Source organism: Balaenoptera borealis, assembly GCF_965194805.1.
Source record: "Balaenoptera borealis genome assembly, chromosome: 9".
Lineage (NCBI taxonomy): Eukaryota > Metazoa > Chordata > Mammalia > Artiodactyla > Balaenopteridae > Balaenoptera > Balaenoptera borealis.
Window position 1 is genome coordinate 116,919,544 of NC_138873.1, and position 24,657 is coordinate 116,944,200.

Here is a 24,657-nt window from a genome sequence, read left to right on the forward strand (position 1 = left end):
TGTTAAGTTGCACAGAGAGCTGAAGAATGCGATTTGTTTGGAAAGATGGATTATGGAGAATTTCAGTGGCTGCAAGGTTTATTGGCTGTGGTTGCACCAGAGAGTCAAGGAGGCACTAGGAGTGAAAATAATCTCTGGAATTAGTGGCATAAAGAGTGACTCTGTCAAAGCAAGTAAACATCGCCTCATTTCCCCCCAAATCCAGCGTAAGTTAAAGGACCACTGTCTCTATAGATTAAGGCATCTTAGATGGATTATTGGCTGCACAACAGCATGAGACGTTGACTTGGTGGCTCAGCTTTGACACTGTGTGTGTGTGTGTGAGGGCGCCGGCCCCTGGGCATTGTCTGATGTGGTGGGATAATTGGGCTGCTCCACCACAGTCCTTCCGGAGAAGGTCCAGAACACATGGTACATGGTTTCCCGTGTTTGTACAACAGCATATTGCCCCAGGACAACAGACCTGCTCTGCTGAGGAGGGCTGTGTGGCCTGGTATGCAGCGCTCGGCTGGGCCCCTGGAACGTGGAGCCCAGCACCTCCTACCCCAGGAATGAGCAGGTCCAGGGTGGGAGGGAAGGATGGGAGTAAAGAAGCTTGCAAACTTGGGTGAGGTTCGTAGCAGGTGTCGGAGAATAAAAGTCAGGTTTTTCTCGGCATGGTTGGCTGTGTGGTCCAGATTCAAGTCCAGGTAAGAGTCATCTTTCCGACCTGTCTTTCTGTGCCTCAGTTTTCTCATCTGCCAAACGCGGACGATAACTCCTGCCCGATAATGTACTGTTACTGTGAGGCTCGGATGTACAGTATATGGGAAGGAAATAGATGTCATTTATCGAACACCTATAATGCACTACTAACTGGGCCAGACACTGTTTATTACTTCATTTAACCCTTGCGTGAACCCTCTAAGGCAAGTATTGTCATCTCCATTTTACAGATGTGGAAACAAGTTTGACAAGGTTAAAATTACTTGTTCATTCATTTGTGAGTTTAACACTTTGTATTGAACACATAAGATGTGCCAAACATGGTAACAGACCCTGGGAATAGAGTGGTGGATCAGCTATACAAGGTCCCTGTGCCAATGGAGTTTATATTCCACGAGGGCCGATGGATAGTAAAAATAAACAAATAAGTCAAACTTAATATTATTAATACAGAAAAATAAGACAAGGCTATATCAAATGGATTCTATTTGTTCTCTACTCCTTATATTATCTATAAGCTTAAAGTTAGAGCTAAGGGGTTGATTAGACTCAGGTTTATCTTTTCTGACAAAAATCTTTCATAGATGTTCTGTGAACTTCGTATTACATCACATCAGGGGGCACACCATATCCGGGTGTCCCACTTTCAGAGATGATGATATGGACAGCCTGACCCCTTCAAGTGTAAAGTTCTATTTCCCCTTTATAACCAGGCATCAACGCATAAGGTAATAATTTGTCACGCTGCAAATACGCAGCTCCCCATCAATCTTTCACCAAATGGCTTTAGAATTTGTTGATAATCATTTCCTGAAAACATTTTATTAGGGGTTGTAAAATTATGATTGTATAATATTCATAAATAATCATCTATTGCATATGCATTACTTGGAATTTTTCTGTCAAGAACAACTTTCCCTCATCAACCACGACTATTTGTTTTACTGGAGAACATTTCATACAGTCCATATTGAAATACTTAAGTGTGTAATTTTTCCCATTAGTTTCCAATAAAGAGTTGGTTCCCAGGCTATCTCAGTGGTGACTAATAAGTTTATTTTTGGCTTTTCCTTGTTTTGAGTATTACAGTGAACTCATGGATTTTAATATAATAATGTATTTCAAACTATTGCGGTCAAGTAGTCTTTCTGAGTTCGAATTGGTTGATTGAGTGGAGTGGAAGTGGAAAATTGCCTCTGATAGAAAGAGTTGCAGAAAAATAAAATGTTTCATATTTGCCAAGATGAAGCAGTTGATAAAGTGGTGGGTCAACTTGATACCAAAGCTCATGCTCCTTCGGTTACAGCCCAGCTCTTTCTAAAGTGAAATGTAAAAGGACTTTAAAAGTTAACGCATTACTCTTTAGTAATATCCTGCTTAGCATGGATATTAATCAGCTTGTGCTGTGGCAACAAACAATCCCCAGATCTCAGTGGATCAAAACAACAATTTATTCCCGCTCATAATGTGGCCTTTGGCTGTGAGTTGGCTATGGCTACGGGACACCTGCTCAGCTCCACTCCAAGGGTCTTCCCCTTCTGGGATTCAGGCTGCAGGAGTGGTCACTATTTGGTACAGTCTGGTGGTGGAGCTGAAAACTCGCGAGAGCTGGAGAAAGTCTCTTAAATCTTTCGGGGGTGTTTATACCACATTTGCTCACATTCTCTTGGTGAAACCATGTCATATGTCCAAGCGCCATTTCACGGGGTAGGGATGTATATTCCTCTGACAGGAGACACTGCAAATCACATGGTAAAGGCAGGGAATTAAAATTTTATTACAGGGAAGGGGCTTGGTGAAAATACTTGAGAAAAAGATTGCAATCTATCATAGACCATCATTATCTGGTATCATTCAAAATAGGAATAGAGACATAGTATGGCTTTATAAAAACATATTTTCTAAATGGTCAAAATAGATGCAGGGATATAAGAATTAAAAGTGGTCACAAATGTAAAATAAATGCAATCCTTTATATACCATAAAGGATTATGAAAAGTTAATTTTATTATTTCGGAACGTCTACGTGTGACACCTTAACTTCTTTACTCACAGAGGTGTCCTTTAGTCCCTAATTAAAAATCTAATTGCTCTTAATTTACCCACAATTCTAAGAAGCACATTAGAAGTAGAAAGTTGTAGATTGTGTGGGCAGGGAGCACTGAGAAGGCAAACAGTGACAAAAGGAAGGAGGGACAGTTGATAACAAAGGATGTCATAAGAATAACTAAATCAAGTACAAACGAAATGTCAGGAACCAGAGCTATTTGGGATGACTTGGAGACAAAGAGTTTTGTACAACTTAATACCCCTTAGCATACAAGAAACTCTCTCTTTTACTGTCAATGTTCCGTCTTCTTATTTTGGCTCAAAGTACCTTCCCTTCTCCACAAGACACATACACAGACATACACACAAACATGCACCCATAGAACCCGATACACGAAAATCACATGCATTTAACTCCTATTTTCAGAAAAATCACTGTTATTGTACACGCGTACATCCGTTTGGAGAGACTGAGTTGTGCTGCAGTAACAAACAACTCCCAGAATGTTGGTGGATAAAAATAACAGAGGTTTATTTCTTTTTCCTGCTTCATCTCCAACATGGTTAAATGCGTGTGTTGGGGGGGTGAGGGTAGGAGGGGAGACTCTGCTCATCATAGTTACCCAGGGCCTCTGGCTGGTGAAGGCTGCATCTGAACACAGGCTTTACCGTGACTGAAGAAGCAAAGTGGCAGATGGTGAGTCATGTACAGGCGTGAAAGCTTCTATCTGGAAGTGCCACATGTCACTTCACATTTTGTGATGAAAGTAAATCATAGGGCCGCTTCAAGGGACAAAGGAAAAAACAAGGTGAAAACACAGAACTCTTAGAGGGCAGGGAGCTATGATTCCACCATACACCCAGGGGGGAGAATTAGAAATATGTAGCGAATGGTGTTAATGACCAACACAATGAGATCCTATGTGTCTGGGCCTCCTGGAAACACAGAACAACTTAACGGAACAGCCAGCCAGAAAGATGCAAGGCCCCAAGGACCTGGGACACCGGGTTGGTGAGGTTTGATGGGACATGGCAGGAAAAAAGGAGTGGCATGAAGTGGTGCAAAGAGGAAGCCCAAATGTTACTGAGTCCAAGCTCATTCTGCTTGCTGCACGACAGGCCAATAAATCGAAAGAAGAAGGGCAAGGAATAGCAACTTTATTGGGAAAGCCATCAGACCGAGAAGATGGTGGATTAGTGTCCCAAAGAACCATCCTACCCAAGTTATAATTCAGGCTTCTCTTATACTAAAAGGGGAGGGGGTGTGTTTGGTTGTTGCAAACTTCTGGTGTCAGAATCCTTTGTTCTTGCAGGACAAAGGTCAGGTCACAATGTTCCTGTAAACCTCCAACAAGACAAATGTTATTCTCTGTTCTGCAACTTCTTTTCTCTACATGAATGGAAAAGTGTTATACCTTTAAAGGTCAGAGCCTGGAGAATGGGCTGTCCTGTATATTTCAGGCTATGGGCAACATTCTTAACTTGTAGTAAAAGCAGTAGAATACAAAGGTTAAAGGAAAAGAAACAGATCCAATATGGAGTCAGATTTGTTCTTCTCTGTGACACAAAGACATCCTCAGCCTCAGGGAGGGAGCAGGTCCCCAAAGCTTCAAAGATTTTAGTGTATTACAACCTTTTCTAAATCTCTTCCTGTTCTTCCTGCTCTACCTAGCAAGCTAGGTACTCAGTGAGCCCCCCCCATAGTCCCCTCCCCCCCATTTCCATTCTCCTCCTTCAATAACCTCTGGGTCAGCTGGCTCCTTATCCTCTGCTGCAGGCCACTGCCTTGTTTTCCCGTGAGCACGAGTCTGAGTGACGCTCTGCTTAGCCTTGCATCTTTTCTTTCTGTTGAGCTGGGTGACGTGAGGATTTGGGCTCCTGTTAGATGAGCGTGAATTTACGTGGCCTAGACTCCGTAAAGAATCTTCTTCCTCCACTCCACCTGACCAATTTCTCTCTAACTTTGGCAAGAGTGGCTTTGAAATCAGAATTGGGTTCGGGGGGTGTCCAAGAGGCCAAGACTGTGAACACACAAAGGGAAGGAACAGTTCTGCAAGTGCAGATGAGAATTCAAGAAGCAGAGCCCGTGGTAAGAAGTCCCTGGCTCTCCGGGAGCATCACACAGTGAGGAGACTGAAAATGTGCTCCGTCTCTCGAGAAGAGAACCTCACCATCAGCTCTGGTCCTCCCGCAAAGGGTGTTTCTGGATGATCCTTCTTTCCAACTGCAATTAGTCACACTTTTTTCCTTGGTGGCCTGACAGAAATGTTGGCTGCACGCAACTGCGGTATGTGAACTTGCAGAGCTGAGAGACACCGCTGCTCACACGCACAGCTCTCTCCACTCCTGAGGATGTACACTTTCTGTTTAAAGAGGCAACAAGGCTGTGGGAATCTCCAGCATGAAACGCTTGTGGGAGAATGGGCTATGTGTTGGTAAGTCTCTTAAATGATAGAAGTCAGGACTGCTGACCTCACGGCCTCTGCTCTCCCATAGAGACTTGGATGGGGATGAGTATTGTTTGCAAGGCACTGGATGCATAACTCTCTTTCCAGATGTGTCCTCAGGAGATGAAGGCCCAGAAGACCCTTGGAGTGTGTGCGTGTATCTGTCTGCAAGACCACACACAGCGTCAGCGGTCTCCATCTGTACATCTCCAGCCCTGCCCAGCCACTTCCTCTAAGGTTGACACAGACCCTTCCATGCTTTTCAGAGGCATTTGCAGTCTATTCTGTAGTCTGGCCCTGGCTTGTCCTTTCTCATTTGTGCCCAGTTTGTCCTTCCTAATGACCTTCCATTGTGGTTTGAACTTTCCTGCTTTGCTCATACATTTTCCCTTTAATTTCAATTTCAATTTCATCCTGATTCTAACTGTTCTTTAGGATTGAGCTCAGACCTCACTTCCCCCGTGAATCCTCTTTAATCACTCCTGCTGGAAGGCATCTTGCCACTTACTTCCTATTTTACATGTAGACTAGAAGTCTCATCCCCTCACACCCCATTGATCTCTTGCACATGGAACCGTCTTACACTTAACATTACGTATGTGTCTCATACTCTCAAGAGTAACATCCTTAAAGACCAAGATTATATGTGTGGGAAGTGAGGGGAAAATGTAGAGATGCAAAGACACATTCTTTTGTGTACCTAATGTACCCTGGCTGTCAGCTGAGGTTAGTCTGCATACTGAACGTAAGTGAAACTGTCTTACATCCTCTGGGAAGTTCAGGGTCTCCCCTAAGATTTCTACAAATTCTGAGAGGTTTATGGCCTCATTTCCATAATTAGTTACCCTCATTTCCTTTTCCTATTTGTCAGAGTCTCACACATCTCCTAGAGAGTTTACCTTATCTCAGTTGTGTACCAACTAAACATAGAAACTGCTGCTTTTCTTGGATTTCCCTCATAATATTGTTCACAGAGAGCATTTGCAGTAATAGACTATATTGAAGTAGCACTTAGACTCCTTTTGTTAGCACAAAGTAAAAATAGGATATTTGTTACAGCTTTTCTTCAGGGTCATTTCAGCACCTTCAACCGAGGAATTTCTCACGAGCTAACCTTTCTCCATAAGACCTGCCCTGCGCCATGGGATGGACCCTACACACCTACACCCATTTCCCGTCCACATCTCCAATGGCACATAAATCCCCATTCCCCACATTCTCCTTAGTTTCTTTTCAAACTAATTTAGCTGTTTCTTTTTTTACCAACGCACCTCCAGCCACAGACTGGCTACCTCACCTGTCACACCCAAAGCAAAGTAGGGGGTCAAGGTGTCACGCTAAAGAGAAGACCGTCTACTCCTCACGCAGCTCAAGTTGGTACTTTATATTTTTTTATTGTTTTAAAATATTTCTTTTATTTGCAGACTGCACAATGGTTAACTGTTATTAATTCTAATTCAATGTTGGCTCCAAATAATGTATCTCAATACTGGAAAATTTTATTTATATTTTTAAAAATTTATTTATTTATTTTTACAGTAGGTCCTTGTTGGTTATCTATTTTAAATATAGCAGTATGTACATGTCAATCCCATGGGATATTTTGGGAGTTTGGGATTGTCGAGTTGGTACTTTAAATAGCAAGTTTTCTGTTCATTCTGATATGTTGGTGTCCATTTTTTTTTTTTTTTTTTTGGTTTTGGTTTTGGTTTTGGTTTTGGTTTTGGTTTTGGTATCTTTTTAGAGCGCTAAGCATAGTGCTTTTCACAAAGCAAATAATCAACATCTATATATTGAATGAAAGAAGGACTAATAAACAATAAGGTCCTACTGTATAGCATGGGGAACTATATTCAATATCTTGTAATAACCTATGATGAAAAAGAATCTGAAAAAGAATATATATATATATACAGACATGTATATGTGTGTGTGTATATATATAAATTAAATCACTTTGCTAAACACCAGAAACTAACACAACATCATAAACTGACTCTACTTTAATTTAAAAAAAAAAAAAAAAGACTGAAACCACAGTAAAACTATGGTACTTCCCTGCTCAGGTAAAGGCTGTGGCTCTGACAGGTTCCGGTTTCTCTCACATGCCCCCTCATCCCCACTTCCTTTCCCAGCCTCCAGATTCCTGTCTGCAGCCTGTTCACTGGTTGTCATTTTAATCTTTTAATTTAAAAGAATTTATGAACTATAATCTTTTATATTTAAGATATAAAAGTCCTTCTTATAAGGGTTGAAGGCATGTCCACCCCTCCCTTCCACTTCTCTGTCACCCACCAGAAAAGAGAAGAGTCTTCAAGATCCAAAGCAAAGCAGCTAAGCGCTTAACTCTGAAGATAATGGTTAGGCAGAAGGTCCTGCCAAAGGTCCCTTAAATGCCACTTCCTTAGTGACCCCATATCCTGTAAGACCGCGTTTTTCCAAGTGGGTTCTTAGACCTGTATCAAAAGCACTTTAGGTGCTTGTTAAAAATACAGACTCTTATGGAATCAGAATCTTTGAAGGTTCTTATTGCTTCCTCAATAAATTCCCTGGGGGGATTCTTATGCTTAAAAGTGTGCATTGTGTAAATGCATTCTTTGATCAGCTCTGTGTTGGAGAGAAACGAATTCTTCCCTTCTTAGGACAAGCGCATTTTCTATCCTGTACTACCTGCCTTCTCACGGGGAAAAGGATAAGTTCATTATGCTGTGCTGACAGCCATACACTTTCCTATGTTGTTCCCGAGTTGGCCACCATCAACTGCTTTATTTTTCCTTGAGAATAATCCAATTAGACTTATTCATAATAAACAGATTACAGGACACAACCTCTTGTATGACAAACTTATCCAGCATACTCTTCTTTCAAATACGTAGCTTGAGAGCAAACATGAAGTGTATGGATACATTTGGTGGTATTTGAAACCACAGGAGGAAATGAGCCCAGGGAGGGAACCTCAGCTGGAATGTGTCTTGCAACCAGAAGTACAGACTATGGTCCACCTGATGTAAGCTTGGGACATGTGGGGCGGGGGTGGGGTGGGGGGGTGCCTCCAATGGCCAGCAACCTCTGCTGGACTTCAGCTTTATGCCTTTTTTTGGAAGCAAGTCCGTGGACCCTCAGAACCACGTGAATTTAGTGCTGGTACCACCAGCTCTAATCATCCCACCCACCCAGTCACCTACAGCTACTGCCTGACTCTTGAGAACTCACCTCCGAGGCAAATCCTGACCCAGCTGAGTGTGTGAGCTCTGGCTTGGCACCCAGGCTAAGTTGGCACACACTTCCTCCTGTCTGTTCGGGTGACTCACTGAGGGTTCAGAGCACATTTTCCCTTCTCTGGCTGCCAGCTGTAGCTATTGGCTCGCTCACTCTCTCTTTGGAACGACTCAGCACTCCTGTGTTAATGCAGCGGCTTGAACTGATGTGCAATTGTACAGAGTCCTGCAGAAAAGCATAAGACTCTCTTTCCCACAAGGATGAAGGCTGGGAGCTGTCACATCTATGGGAACATCAGACATGGATCCTTCCTTCTTTCTACCTGTTGCTACTTACTAAACCTCTATGTGGCCCTCTTATGGTTTCCCAGCACACAGAAACTTCACCAACGGCAAAGACACGAGAGTGCCAGTGGTGAGGAAATCAAAGGCAAATGTGTCCCCTTTCATCTGTGTCTGAAAATGAGAAATGAAGGCCTTGTGTGTCTGGAAATATGGGCAATTTTCCTCCCTCCTCTGCTGTCCTCGGCACTTATGTGTAGTTCGGAGTGCATTAACTGAAACTTGTATGTGGACCTAGATCTCTTGTAAATTACTGATCTTCCCAGCTAAGCTCCTGTCTTCATCAAGAGCAGGGATCCAGTCTCCAATGTCTTTTATGACTGCCCCAGAGCCTAGTTTAGAGTTGAGTTCAATGCAGCCTTAGAAACAAGGCTTGCTGAAGGAATGAATGGGGCAAACTCCCATGGAAAAGCCAAGCGTGTTGAAGGAAGGGCTGGCTTGCCAGTCATATTAATTTTTTCCACACACTTTTTACACCATCAAAGGAAAACATTTCTTATTTGTGGATAGCACAAAATGCATAATAAATCAGTCTGCAGTAACCTAATTTCACCTCATGGGTCAAGCCAACAGCCAGAATGAAGTTTTGAAGAAAAAGTGTTTATAGGCATCTGGGCACACGACAGAAGCTGGGTATTTTTTGTGCATTTGCACACGGGTGTGAATGCCTGAACTTTCCACTTATTGTTCAGTAGATGGGAGAGGCGGCAGGGCCTCTGTGAATACAGGCAGTGTGCACAGTGGTTGAGAGTGAGTCGGAGATCGAATCTTGGCTAGGCCATGTACTAGCTGAGTGAATATGTGTAACATCACTTGTATTCTTTAGATGTTGGGTGCTTCATTTATCAGATGTGTGTAATAGAAATCCCCTCATAGAGTTGTGATTAGAATTCAGTGAGATTATTAACACCAAGTGCCTAGCCAGGTAGCTGATATAATCAATAAACACCCAATCAATAATAGCTGTTATTGTTAATGGTGTTTGACTAAATGCAAGATTTGAAGGATGGGACAGTAAGGCTGATATCCAGGTTTTGGTTTGTTCCTGATGTTAACCTGAATTTCTGAGCAGTTCACTCTGAGAGAAAAGGGAAAAATGACCAAACCCTCATGAAAAGCAAAACTGCACTAAATTAAACAGAAGTGTCTACCGCACTCTTCCTTGGCCTATTGTTAATGCTTTACCTTTTAGAAAGCTGGCTACATGAAGACTTGGTGGGAGACAGAATTGTTCCACCACTTTTATTCCCAAATATGTAACTAGTGTTCTTATGGACTCTTTCAAAGATTGAATTTCAAGCTTATATAACTGCACGGAATTATTCGGTGATTTGAGAGATTCCAATTCATTGTGACAACTTGGAAACATAAGCCATTTCCCTCGCCATCCCAAATAGATAAAGATCATCTACTGTCAATACAACTAGAATTTAGGTTTTAAAAAATTGGCAGAAGATATATTTTTCATGTGGTCCCTCAGTTTTTGAGTTATCCGAGTATTGATTTTACCCCAATGGCTTCCGAATGAAAATAGATGCAAGAAATAACGCTCACTGCTTATACATTTTAAGTCTTCAAAATTAGCTAAATGATGGGGAGATATTTATAGCAAGAAGCTTTGAACTTTCTGGGAAAATCACAGTTTATTTTCCCAACTGAGCTATTAGAAATAATACTGAATATGTCTTATACAACTCTAAATCAAAGATCACATACTTTAATGAATAATAAAATTGCTCACAATATCCTTTAAAAGCCCTCTTGGAGAGAAGTTTCTTCATTAGAAATGGATATTTCTGGAACAAAACAAATGCTAATATAGAAGCACTTGCTTAATTTATATTTCCCATGAACTCTGTTTGAACTTCACTTCAAGGATACACAGCAGGAAAGCAGTCTGGAATACCCCACCCTAAACAGATGATGAATGTATTACATCCCGAGTAAAGACTACCCAAGTATTGGCTCACTGCTTGATAGAGGAAGAAAGATAAAAATACTCCAAGCCCCTTTTGTTTAGGAAAAGTTCAGTTTTCAGGTTTATCCTCAATACATTGAAGCAGAAGGGACTTGGAGCTCTGTGGCTTGGTGGTGGTATATTTCAGCTGTGAATAATAAGAAATATGAAAAATTGGTTGCAGTTGTAAAAAGCTGGCGAACTCTAGTCCAGAGCGAATCAAAACTCTGCTGAGATACTACTTTTGACCAAGACTTATCTTCTAGGCTTAAAATTACACTGAGTCAAACGGACAATTTTCGGCTTTATCTCACTTGACCGCTCTATAACATTTGACATCGTTGATTCAGACTCTCCTCTGTGAAACACACTTCCTTGGCTTCTGTGATTCTCCACTCTCAGGGAGATTCTCCACTCTGCCTGACAATGGCTCTTCTTTCTCGGCTGGTCCCTAAATCGTTAGTCTTCCTGCGATATTTTTTTAATGATCTTGTTACATCTCACCCCCAACACACAGTCCCCGGTGACGTCATTCATTTATGGCATCACCTACTACACATGGCGGTGAAGGATCAAAAATCTATATTTCCACCTTCTTATTAGAACTTATTTCCTTGACTGTTCTTCTGGGACCCCAAACTTAATATGTCCCAACAGAATTCATTATTTTCTGCCCTGCTTCTCCTATTCTTCCTTTCTCAACGAACACTATCACCTAGCTGCCTAATTCAAAAACCTAGGTGTCATCTTTGACTTCTCTGCCTCCATTGTTTCCCACAAATAATTGATCTCCAAAACCTGCTGTATCCACTTCTCCTCCTCTCTCATGTTTGTCCATTTCTGTCCATATTCATTGCCAGTGTCTCATTCCAGGTTCCCATCATTGGCTCTTTGATCACTGCCTCGGATGCCTACCCGGTTTTCCCTGACTCCTTCCTCCATGCTCCAGAGTTCTATAAAGCATTACAAAGTAGACATTTGATCATTTCTCTTGCCTGATTAAAACCTTTCTAAACCTTACCATCATCCTTATGATAAAGTTCAAACTTGTAAGCATGAGCGTAAAATATCACGTATGCTCTGACTCCCTTTTTTTTAAAACCTCTTTAACTTCAGCTTTTGACATTTCTCTTCTTGAACTCTGCACTCCAGCCATACTGAAGTACTTGAAGTTACTGAATGGGCCATTTTCTGCCTTTCCTCTGGGCCTTTACTATGTTTTCCTCTCTGCCTGGAACAATCTCTCCTTGTTTGTCTGGCTTACACACACCATCCTTTCAGCTGAGAGGGCATTTCATCTGGGAAACCTTCTCTGATCCTCTTTCCAATTCCAGATCTGAGTTACATGTTTCTCCGTGTTACCTCTTATAATAACTGATGCATTCATATTTCATGGTACTTACCAAAAAATATTGTCAATGCCTATTTACTTATATGTCTCCTCCAAGAACTATCTGAGGTCAGGAGATACATCTTTTCTACATTGTATCCCTAAGGCTCTCCTCAGTACTTGGTACATAGTAGGCACTCACTACATATGTTTTAGAATTAACTACTTAATTGTCAAGTTACAACTCAAGGAGAAGAATGTGATTTAAAGATCTTGCCTTATTTTGGAATCACCAAGCATGAGATAAGACTCTCTGGGCAGCTTTCCATAACTGGTGTACCCTCCACTCACATTCTAGGCATGAGAGCAATAAAGAGATAATTGGCAACTGAACTGAGGCTATAGTAGCTCCAAACTGGGTAGTAAGGGTCCACAACCAGAATTCCAGGAGTCTTCTCTATGCCCTTCTAAGGAAACAAAAGAGAGATATTTCACTGTTCTTAAAGGCATTATCTGCCCCATGGTTTATGAAACCAGAGAAATATTGAACTCCACATTCATGGCTTTTGGGAACTCATGTGGAATCCAGAATGTTGGATCTGCTGCTCCACGACTTTGTGGGAATCAAATAAAGGTTGTCAGTGGCTACAGACTGCCAAGAGGGCTTGATATTTCCATCAACTTTTCTTCTTCCAAATGAACCTTGGGGTTATTTGTCTATAGTTCTGCCAGGGGCCTCTCCAGACTGTGATTCGTTGGGGACAAGCCACTACGAACATATTCTCAGGTCTCCATGATCCTGCCATTTCATGAGAAATGGAACTTATCAAACAAGTAGCAGAGCTGAACTCTCTGAATTATACATGACTGTTCAGACAGTTTGGAATGACACACACCCACAATTAAAACAGAAAAGAAGCATGAGTAAGTGAGGAACTGAGAATCACATACTTTTCTAAATTAGATTTATCTGTAAGACTTAAATATGTGCAAACATACTTTGAATGATCTGGTATGAATTATAGTTTAGCTCATTTTGCTTTGTCCTTATGTGTGAGGTAAAAAGAGACTGACTTTTCTGGATATTTGTCTTTGGTAAGTATCAAATTTTGAGGGGATGTGAGTCTTTTTTAGCCAAATTGAAAAATTGCTCAGAATTTAAAGAATACTCCATCTGAATTCAAGCTGTGTTTGGGTTTGGCAGCATGTTTTTTTCTTTGGTAAGGAAAAGGCTGTTTGATTCTTACGACTTGGTAGACCTCAAACAGGCTCCCACGCCAGCTGTAGCCCTTATGATGTAGATAGAGGTGGAGGGAACCGATAGATGAGGACAAAATTTGCCTCAAAATGAAGCAAACAAATGAAGAGTTTCAAGGAGAGAAATTGCTTTCAATCAAAAGCTTTGAGATTTGGAGCTTCTTATAGTTTGATTTTTGAATTTTTTTTAAATTCTGAAATTTACTGGATTTTCTTGGCCCTTGCTCTTTGTTGTCAGGTTCTTCTCCGTAAATAATAGAAAGAAAGTGACTTGGCTATTTTCAAGGCTTAAAAGAAAAACATCTACTACCTATAAGCACCTATTATATGCCATGACTTTAAACAAATAGTGTTTTATTTAAAGTTCACATCTTCCCTGCAAAACAGTACTATTTCCCCCACTTTACAGATGAGAACAATGAGGCTAGATAGGTAAAGTGGTGTGCCCCTGCTCCCCAGTAAGTCTCAGGTCCTTTCTGGCTGTTATTGTCTATACCTGGAAGGCTCTGCTCAGTACTTTCTCATGTTCACTCCCTCCTAGATATGTCCTACCTTCCCTATTTTATCTGGACAACTCCTATGTCTTTCAAAGCTCAGCTCTTGCAGGAACTTTCTCTGGTTTGCTACCCAGCACCTCAGCCTTAGATTGCTGCCCTCCTGGGTTCTACTGGTCTGTGAGCCTGCCTCCGTCAAGCATTTATGACAAGTATATCGAGTCTCTCTATGGCCAGTCTCATCATCTGGGATGTCAACTCCAGTTCACAAGTGGAACTATGTCGTCTGCAGATCTTCAGTGATTCACTTAGCCCCTAATAAAACATTTGCATTTGTGGAATCTAAAAATAAATAAGTTAGGAACTCTCTTGTGATTTCTAAAAATAATCACTCCATTGCCTTACCTTTAAAAAAATCTCAATATGTAATAAAAATTTCTCTCCCAGCCCTGCCCAATGAAGGCCATTCATTGAAAGAGTAAAAGGAAGGACTTCTCTGGCAGTCCAGTGGTTAAGACTTCACCTTCCAATGCAGGGGGTGCGGGTTTGATCCCCGATTGGGGAGCTAAGATCCCATATGCCTCTCGGCTAAAAAAAAAAAAAAAAAAAAAAAACCAAAACATAAAACACAAACAATATTGTAACAAATTCAATAAAGACTTTAAAAATGGTCCACATCAAAAAAAAAAAATCTTTAAAAAAAAAAAGAGTAAAAGGAGACCACTTGTTCTTTGCCCCCCACACTGCTTTCATACTGTTCTTCCAAAATAATCACAAAATTTCACTTCAGAAGAAAGGCGATGATATTTATCATGCTGTTCCTCCACATTTGCATGATGTCCGGGTTCCATATTCTAGGACAGAGAAGATAGAGCCTCAGAGAAGGGTTTAGTAGGACAGTGAGAGTTAGAGGAAAGGGAAGCAATGCCGGGAAGATCTGGCGGGCAGGAAAGGTGAAGCATCACCGCCCCAGTTACCTCGTCACGGGGAGCTGGCGAGAGACCCTTCCTGTTTGGCCGGTGCCTACACTTGGTCACAGAGGACATCTTCAGGCAGGCTGATGGGGGGGGGGGGGGGAGAAAGGGAGACGATATTGATCTGTCCAGTTTGCTCCTGCCACTTTTTAGCCAAGATGGCACCATGAAGAGTTAAATCCCTTGCATGCCAAGTTGGGTCATTGAGTTCCTTTGGCAGATTCTTGGGGATCCATGTGGTGGCTTTTCCCCAAATGTAGAAGAGATGGAAGGAGCAGGCATGGAGTGGTAGCTTTGAAAAGACTGACTTCATGGGCCACATGGATACGTATGCTGCATTAGTGGTGTAAGTTGGGTAAACAGCTGGAGGTCTCAGAAGCCGTAAGGATGAGAGACTCAGAAAACTACGGTTTAGCTGGTCCAAATGTCTTCTACCTGGACGATATGCTGGCAAGTCAAGCACAGCACAACATGTCTAAAATCAAATTCATGTAATACTTTTCTATCAAGACATTTCCCTTTCCTGATTTTCCCTATTCCTCTTCATGGAAACACTAACACTTACAGTCCTTCAGGTTGAAACTTCAGTTATCTCTGATTCCATTCCACCTTCCTTGTCTAGGCAAGGTCCAGTAAACCTATCAGCAATTCCCCAGCAGTGTGACAAGGACACAAATTACACATTCAGCAAGTGTTTGAATAAAATAAATGGATATCTTTGTTTTTCAGTTTGCTGCGGTATTTGTGCAGGAAATGCTGTTTACTGATGGGGAAAGAGGAGAGCTAATAGAGAAATCAGTAAACCAGATATGGTTTTGCAACAAACCAGCACATCCAACACAGTTAGAAGCTTTTGCTGGGAGGTTGGGAGGCTAGTAGGTACTTCGGGTCTCCATTGTTTCCTGATATCATCATGCCATCACCAGTCACTGTGATTGGAACTACAGGCATATTTGGAAATGAACCAGGAGGACATAAAAAGGGTTTTGTTTTTTTTTTTTAAAAAAAGGTTACTAGATATATTACTTTCATAATTAGTTGCTTTTGATGGATGAATCTCAAAGGTACTTGACTTGATGACCTCGGACCTTCGGTCCAGTGCTGAGGTCTTGCAAAATTTCTTAAGTTCTTGCTGGGTAATTTCTGCTTTCTCCAATAAAACAGGAGACAAGTTCTAGGAGGAAGTCAAGTATGTTTCTAACAAGGCTCATCTTGTTCTCCTCTTTACATATATTATTAATGAAGAAATTTTGGAAGATTGGAGGAATAAGATGTATAGGCATCTGGAATTTTATGAGAAAGAGCTTGTCAGATTTGGGAGTTTGGCAGTTTTGGGCATGTTGACAAAAATGGTGAGTGAAAGCTGTCTTCTTGAAAATAGTAGAAAGGGCTCTCCATTCCTACTGTCAAAACCTACTTATCAGGGACCCAGTCTGAGGGAGTCTCCATTCCTTCATATTGTTGCTCAATTTCCTCGCTATAGAAAACTCCCTTTAGTAAAAAAGAGAATTAGAATCCAGAAGTGATATTTTGCCAGCAACATCTCTAATGGCCTTTTCATCTCCCTGATGGACTCACTGTAGCTATGGAAATTCTCATTTCCTATCTTGGGTCAGCTTCAGAAATGTGCTTCCTTACGTGCTTCAAATGGACTTATCAACGAATGAACCAAGAAATGATTTTTTTTTTTTTTGGCCGTGTTTAAATATTTCTTGCTCAAACTTTAAAGATCAGGGCATTTTAGGGTCAGATTTGCTCTCTAATTTTTCTATGCAACATATTCACTTCCCGTTAACATCTAATTATTTTCTGTCTAGAAGGCGTTAGGCTTCTGATTTCTCATGGAAATTGTACTTTGCGTGAGCATTACCTCATCCAAATGTATGTTCCCAGTGAACCTGTCATCAAGTGGACTTGAGGCATTCATTGTTTCCTTTTGTAGCAAGATGCTTAACTGGTTACTTATGCAGGGCTTGTTAGTAAAATTAGGGGGGAATAAAGGGAATAAAAAATCGTATGGCAGTTGTAGACCTTAGACCTGAGTACAACCATTCCAGCAACATCTGAAGCTGAGATTTTAGGGTAAGCCAAGTAGTTTCTTCAGAATCAAAATGAAAGCAGTTGGATTCCATTTATTCAACACTTGAGTCAAGTTCATGAACTCTACAGTTCCAAAGATAACTGTGCCATGGATTTTGCTCTCAGGGATGCTAAGACATGCCCGTGGTTTATCTATCCGTTCAACAAACACTTCCTAAGCATGTTTTGTCTCCTGAGGTAGTCTCTGGAGATGCAATGGTACATGGCACGTATCCCTGCAAATGCTGAGTATAAGCCCTGGTATAAAGTAATAGGCTGTGAATGAGGAGCAGGTAATGAGTAGTGGGTATTCGCAAGATATGGTAGCTTCGTGCATGTGCATGGGGATTAGCCTTCATGAAGAAGGCAGCATTTGCTATGGGCCTTGAATGATGGGCAGGAAAAATAAGGATGCTAGGAAAGATTGTCCCCAATGGAGGAAACATGAAACATCCTAGCTGAGGACCCCTCGAACTCTAATGTTGTCTATTTGTATGATTCCAAGTGCAAGTGATCCAATATGGCTCCTGAGAATTGCCGAGAACTGAGATCAGTGGTGTAGATTCTGCCCTCAGAAGAACCTCAGAGAAGATCAGCCCCCACGAGGGTCTAAGTCATAAGGTACCAGGTCATGTTTGGCAATGTTTTCTCAACAAAATTTCTACCCACTCACCAGCTAAATACTCATGGGCTTATATTCTGTGTTCAGAGGCTTGAGAAAAACTCTGGAAGCCTTTTACAGAGAACTGGATAAAATGAAAGCTACTTTTTACTGCACACATTGTATAGGAAGCAGGTTAATCTCCATTATCAGAAAGTTCTGAGAGAGAATCTGAAATGGGACACCTAACTCAGCAGCTGACAATGATATTTTTTGTTGATGTTTTCCATTTGCCTTCAATTCTGTTTTCAGCTGTCCTAATTTACTATCTAGGTACTTTAATCAACTAGGGTACAAAGTGACCTGCAGTTCCCTAATTCAAATGCATCACTTTGTGCAGAGCTAAATTTGAATCAACATTGCCTCCCCAGTTAGACTGTCCCTTCTTTGAGGCCAATACATGTTACCTAATTTTTTTTTTAACATTTTTAAAAATTAATTAATTAATTTTTTATATTTATTTTTGGCTGTGTTGGGTCTTCATTTCTGTGCAAGGGCTTTCTCTAGTTGCGGCAAGCGGGGGCCACTCTTCATCGCGGTGCGCGGGCCTCTAACTATCGCGGCCTCCCCCGTTGTGGAGCACAGGCTCCAGACGCGCAGGCTCAGTAGTTGTGGCTCACGGGCCCAGTTGCTCCGTGGCATGTGGGATCTTCCCAGACCAGGACTCGAACCCGTGTCCCCTGCATTGGCAGGCAGATTCTCAACCACTGCGCCACCAGGGAAGCCCCCTAATTTTATTTAATAGAACCATACAGTTCTATGTAGGTAGGGAGAGCACAAATGTTGGCTGACACTGAGCAGAGGTAGCACAGATCTGAAGATTTTTCTCTAAAGGCTCAAATTTCAGAGAATAGGTTCAGAGAATAAATGTTCCCCCAGGGCTCAGACAAAAGAGGTGGTTTATGCAATTTTTTTTCCCTCTTATTTTCAGTTAGGCCCATGGGAATCTGCCAGGAGGAATTGACACATCCTGCTTAGTCTTGCCCAGTGTCTCTTTTGAGGATCATGATTAATTTGTGTACTTGAGACAGTATAGAAATCAAGGATACATTAATCCTGCAATGAATGGATACCTTTCTTCTTATCCTTGGCCCTCCATACAAAATTACCACCACCTTGTTGAATTCGGAAGTTTATTGCTTTATTGTTTCATATTATAAAGAATCTAAATGGCATAACGTAATACAATTGAAATCTTTATATGCTTTAAAATGTATCTTGGGAATTCCCTGGTGGTGCAGTGGATTAGACTCCGTGTGCTCCCAATGCGGGGGGCCCGGGTTCGATCCCTGGTCAGGGAACTAGATCCCACATGCACGCCGTAACTAAGAGTTCACATGCCTCAACTAAGGAGTCCGCCTGCTGCAACTAAGACCCAGCACAACCAAATAAATAAATAAATAAATATTAAAAAAAAAATGTATCTTGATCATTTTTCTTTTTCTTTTTTTAATTCAAGTGTAATTGACATACAATACTCATTTCAGGCATACCACATAGTGGTTTGACAGTTATTTACATTAGGAAATGATTTCCAGGATAAGTCTAGTAAACATTGGTCACCACACAAAGTTACTTTAATATTGTTGACTGTATTTCCCATGCTGTACATTACTTCCATGCCTTATTTATTGTATGACAGGAGTTTGCACCCCTTAATCACCTTCATGTATTTAGTCCAACCCTTACCCCTTTCCCCTCTGGCAAACACCAGTTTGTTCTCTGTATCTGTGAATCAGTTCCGTTTTGTTGCGTTTATTCATTTGTTTTGTTTTTTAGATTCCACACATAAGTGAGATCATACCGTGTTTGTCTTTCTCTGTCTGACTTATTTAACGTAGCATAATTCCCTCTAGATCCATCCATGTTGTTGCGAATGGCAAGATTTTACTCTTTTTTTTTGTAGCTGAGTAATATTCCATTGTGTGTGTGTGTGTGTGTGTGTGTGTGCGCGCGCACGTGTGTGTGTGTGTATGTATGTATCTCATACCTTCTTTTTCCATTCATCTATTGATGGGAACTTAGGCTGCTTCCATATCTTGGCTATTGTAAATAATGTTGTGATGAACATAGGGGTCCATATCTTTTTGAATTAGTGCTTTTGTTTTCTCTGGGAAAATACTCAGAAGTGGAATTGTTGGATCATATGATAGTTTTATTTTTATTTTTTTGAGGAACTTCCATACCATTTTCCGTAGTGGCTGTACCAGTTTACATTCCCACCAACAGTGTATGAGGATTCCTTTTTCTCCACATCCTCACCACACTTGTTATTTGTTGTCTTTTTGATAACAACCATTCTGACATGTGTGAGGTGATAACTCCTTATGGTTTTAATTTGCATTTTGCTGATAACTAGTGATATTGAGCATCTTTTCATGTGTCTGAGTTATATTTTCACGTGTCTTTGGAAAAATGTTTATTCAGGTCTTCTGCCCATTTTTTAATTGGATTGTTTGTTTTACTCATATTAAATTGTATCAGTTCTTGTATATTTTGGATATTAACCCCTTATTGGATATATCATTTGAAAGTATCTTCTCCCATTCAGTAGGCTGTCTTTTCTTTTTATTGATAGTTTCCCTCGCCGTGTAAAGGCTTTTTAGTTTGATGTAGTCGCATTTGTTTATTTTTGCTCTGTTGCTCTCCTTGCCTGAGGAGACAGATCCAAAAAGATATTGCTAAGATTAATGACAAAGACTTTACTGCCTATGTTTTCTTCTAGGGGTTATATGGTTTCAGGTCGCACATTTAAGTCTTTAATCCATTTTGAATTTATCTTTGTATGCGGTGTGAGAAAGTAGTCTAGTTTCTTTTGCCTGTATCTGTCCAGATTTCCCCTAACACCACTTATTGAAGAGGGTCTCTTTTCCCCATTTTATATTCTTGCCTCCTTTGTCATAGACTAATTGACAGTATAAGCATGGAGAGCTTATTTCTTTTTCTTTTTTTTTTTTCAGTATTTGTAGTGAATTTATTTTTATGGTAAAGGATGTAAACTATGACATATAGACTTAGCTCAAATTCTGACTGACTGGATGCCCATGCCCTAGTACTGAAGGTTCCCATCAAAGATTACATGACTTACGCAGAGGCAGATAAAAATTGCTAGTACATTTTAAAGTTTTCTCACTATAAAAGTTAAAATGAAAATGGTTTTCAAGCAGAGAGCTTATTTCTAAGCTCTCTATTCTCTTCCATTAATCAATGGGTCTATTTTTGTGCCAGTACCATACTGTTTTGATCACTATAAATTTGTAGTATAGTTTGAAGTCAGGAAGTGTGATACCTCCAGCTTTGTTCTTCTTTCTCAAGTTTGCTTAGCTATTTGGAGTCTTTTGTGTTTCCACACAAATTTTAGAAGTCTTTGTTCTAGCTATATGAAAAATGCCATTGGTATTTTGACAGGGATTACATTGAATTTGTAGATTGCTTTGGGTAGTATGGACATTTTAACAATATTAATTATTCCAATCCATGAGCACAGTATATCTTTCCATTTATTTGTATTGTCCTCAGTTTCTTTCATCAATGTCATAGTTCTCAAAGTACAGGTCTTTCACCCCTTTGGTTAAATTTATTCCTGGACATTTAATTATTTTTGATATAATTGAAAATGGGATTGTCTTCTTAATTTCACTTTCTTCTAGTTTGTTATTAATGTATAGAAATACAACAGATTTCTGTACATTAATTTTGTATACTGCAACTTTACTGAATTATTTCTAATAGTTTTTTTCTTGTGGAATCTTTAGGGTTTTCTATATATAGTACCATGTCATCTGCAAATATGACAGTTTTACTTCTTCCTTTCCAATTTGGATGACTTTTATCTCTTTTTCTTCTCTAATTGCTATGGCTAAGACTTCCAATACTGTGTTGAATAAAAGTGGTGAGAGCGGGCATCCATGTCTTGTTCTTATCTTAGAGAAAAAGCTTTCAGCTTTTATCCATTGAGTATGGTGTTACCTGTGGGTTTGTCATATATGGCCTTTATTATGTTAAGGCATGTTCCCTGTATACCCACTTTGTTGAGAATTTTTATTATAAATGGATGTTGGATTTTGTCTAATGCTTTTTTCTGTATCTATTGAGGTGTTCATACAATCTTTATCTTTCGTCTTGTTAATATGGTATATCACACTGCTTGATTTGTGGATATTGAACCATCCTTGCATCTCTGGGATAAATCTCACTTGATCATGGTGTATGACCCTTTTAATGTTTTGTTTTATTTGGCTTGCTAGTATTTTGTTGACAGTTTTTCATCTGTATTCATCATGGTTATTGGCCTGTAATTATCTTTCTTCTTAGTGTCTTTGTCTGGTTTTAGTATTAGGGTAATGCTGGCCTTATAGAACAAACTTGGGAGTGTTCCTTCTTCAATTTTTCAAAATAGTTTGGGGAGGATAAGTATTAATTCCACTTTAAATGTTTGGTAGAATTCACTTGATTATTGGTAGTTTTTTGATTACTGATTTAATTTCACCACTAGTAATTTGTCTGTTCAGATTTCTTGCTTCAATCTTGGAAGATTGTATGTTTCTAGGAATTTATCCATTTCTTCTAGTTTATCTAATTTGTTGGCATATACTTGTCCATAGTAACCTCTTAAGATCCTGTATATTTCTGTGGTATCAGTTGTAACTTCTTTTTTTTTCATTTCTGATTTTATTGATTTAGACCCTCTCTCTATTTATCTTACTTGAGATTCATTAACCTTCCTATAACTATTAACTAATTATTAGTTGTGTGAATTTCTTACCTGTTATCCTTTCAAATGTTTCTTGCATTTAATTTTCTTTCTCCTTTTCCGTTTATACGTAAATAGATGTTGGATTGTCTTACTTTGTGCCCCATGTCTCTTAGCCACATTATCATATTTTACATTTGTCTGTTTATATGTGCTACGTTCTAGAAAGTTTCAGATAAACATTCTAGTAAATTAACTTCATTTTTGTCTATGTCTGTGTTATACATTGAGTATTTTATATAAGCTGTTATAGTTTCTATTTCTAAAGAAGTTTTGTTTTTATTTTTCAAGATAAGCCCTTCCACTTTTAATAATCTCTTTTGTTCAAGACATAAATAAACCCCACATTTTAATGCTTTAAATATTAAACATATTTATGTTATATTTTAAAATAGATGGTTCTAGTACCTGAGGTCTTTATGGGTCTCAGTAATCTTGTATTGGGCTGAATTGTGTCCCCTCCCTGCAAAATTCATGTGCTTCCTGGAAACTCAGAATGTGATCTTATTTGGAAATAAGGTCTTTGCAGATGTAATTACTTGAGATGAAGTCATCCTGGAGTAGGGCGGACTCTAAATACAATGTGACTGGTGTCCTTTTTAGAAGAGAAGAGACAAAGAGACACATGCAAAGAGAGAAGAATATGTGAAGACAGACACACATGATGCATCTACAAGCCAAGGAAAGCTAAGGATTTCTAGCAACCACCAGAAGCTAGAAGAGAGTCATGGAAGAGAACCTCCCCAAGAGCCTGCAGAGAGACATGACCCTACAGACTCCATGATTCAGACTTGTAGCCTCCAGAACTGTGAAAGAAAAAATTACTGTTATTTTAAGCTGCCAAGTTTGTGATACTTTGTTACAGCAGCCTTAGGAACCGAACACAAATCTCATTTGTAAAATGGATAGTATCAACCCACTCAAAGATATAGTGTGAGCCTTGAATGAGATCGTGTATATAAAGTATTTTGCCTTGTCTGGTCCAGAATAAGTGCTCACTAAATGATATCTTTTTGGATTGGATTTTCCAACAGCACTTCTCTGTGTCAGTCTTGGATCTTTTTCTTTAGCATGCACACACGCATACATATACAAAACACACACGTCCAATATCTGCATATACACATCATACGTATTCACATAGGGCTGATTCTAATTCTCTTCACTCAGACCTCATTCCAGTCTTCCCATATGATCCCAGCTATGAACCTCTTAAGGGTTTCCCATATTCTTTAAAAACTGCATACATCTGAGAGTTTCTCCATTTCAAATCAGATTTCATAGAATGGAACATCAAATATCTTCCTTCAAATAAGAGAAAGAGTACACTTTTCATATTAAAGATCCAAAAATAGTGAGTTGTGCTAGAGGGAAAAACATTCATCAATAGTTAGTGCCTTCTCAGTTATTTTTCTGAGTCAGAAAGATTAGTCAGAAAGATCTTGCACAAACCCTTTTTTTTTTCTCAGAATAAAAAAAAAAAAATGTACAGTGGTTTACATTGTGGTACTACTGCTCACTTAGGACCAGACTGAAAGCAACAATCTCACTTCATGTCAGGAGTTTAACCAGTAGTTTAGCTTGGCCAGTTGAGGCAAAACCTTGAAGTGAGAGGTAGAATACTATGAGAAATTTTATATTTAATCTTCTGAGTCCCAAGATTTTAAAGTTTCTGTGAATTAGAATTAAAGTGTGAAATTCTAACATGAATAAAGAGAAGGAATGGACATTTGGATCAAGTGATGTTATTTTTAGAAAGTCACTTTTGTCTTCCTGTTGTTTCCTTGTGGCTTTTAATGGGTAAAGTGATGACAAAAACGTTGTATGCTGTCATGGGATGCAACACTTCTACATGTCCCACCTCTTCAAATATGTTTTGATGCCTTGAGGATAATCTTAGGTGTAGTGTATGAATAAAGAATAAAGTCATGGGTTGGGTAATAGTGTCTTAATTTAAAGATAGATGGTTTAACTCTAGACTGACATCAAATAGGGAAAGGACTAGAACGATCTTTTAAATGATGTATTCTCTATCAAGAGAAGATTCTTTTCCTTTCCTTTAAGAGCTCAATTCATGATGTGATCATATAGTGTAGCTATGTACTATAGTTCAACTTACACAGTGATATCACTTTATGTAATGAGGTTAATCAAGAAAAAATGCTTCAGTCATACTTTAAAGAATCAGATCAACTAATATTCATGAAGAATCTTTCAAAAGATAGTGGCAGAAAAGACTCTTTACTTGTAAATGTATAAGATTCTTGGAAATTCATTCATTCATTCATTCATGAGTTTATTAAAAATATTCATATGCTTATTCAGAAATATTTATTTCATATTGATAGCAGAACTGATACTAGGTGCAGGAAGACAGTTTGGAGAAGAGGT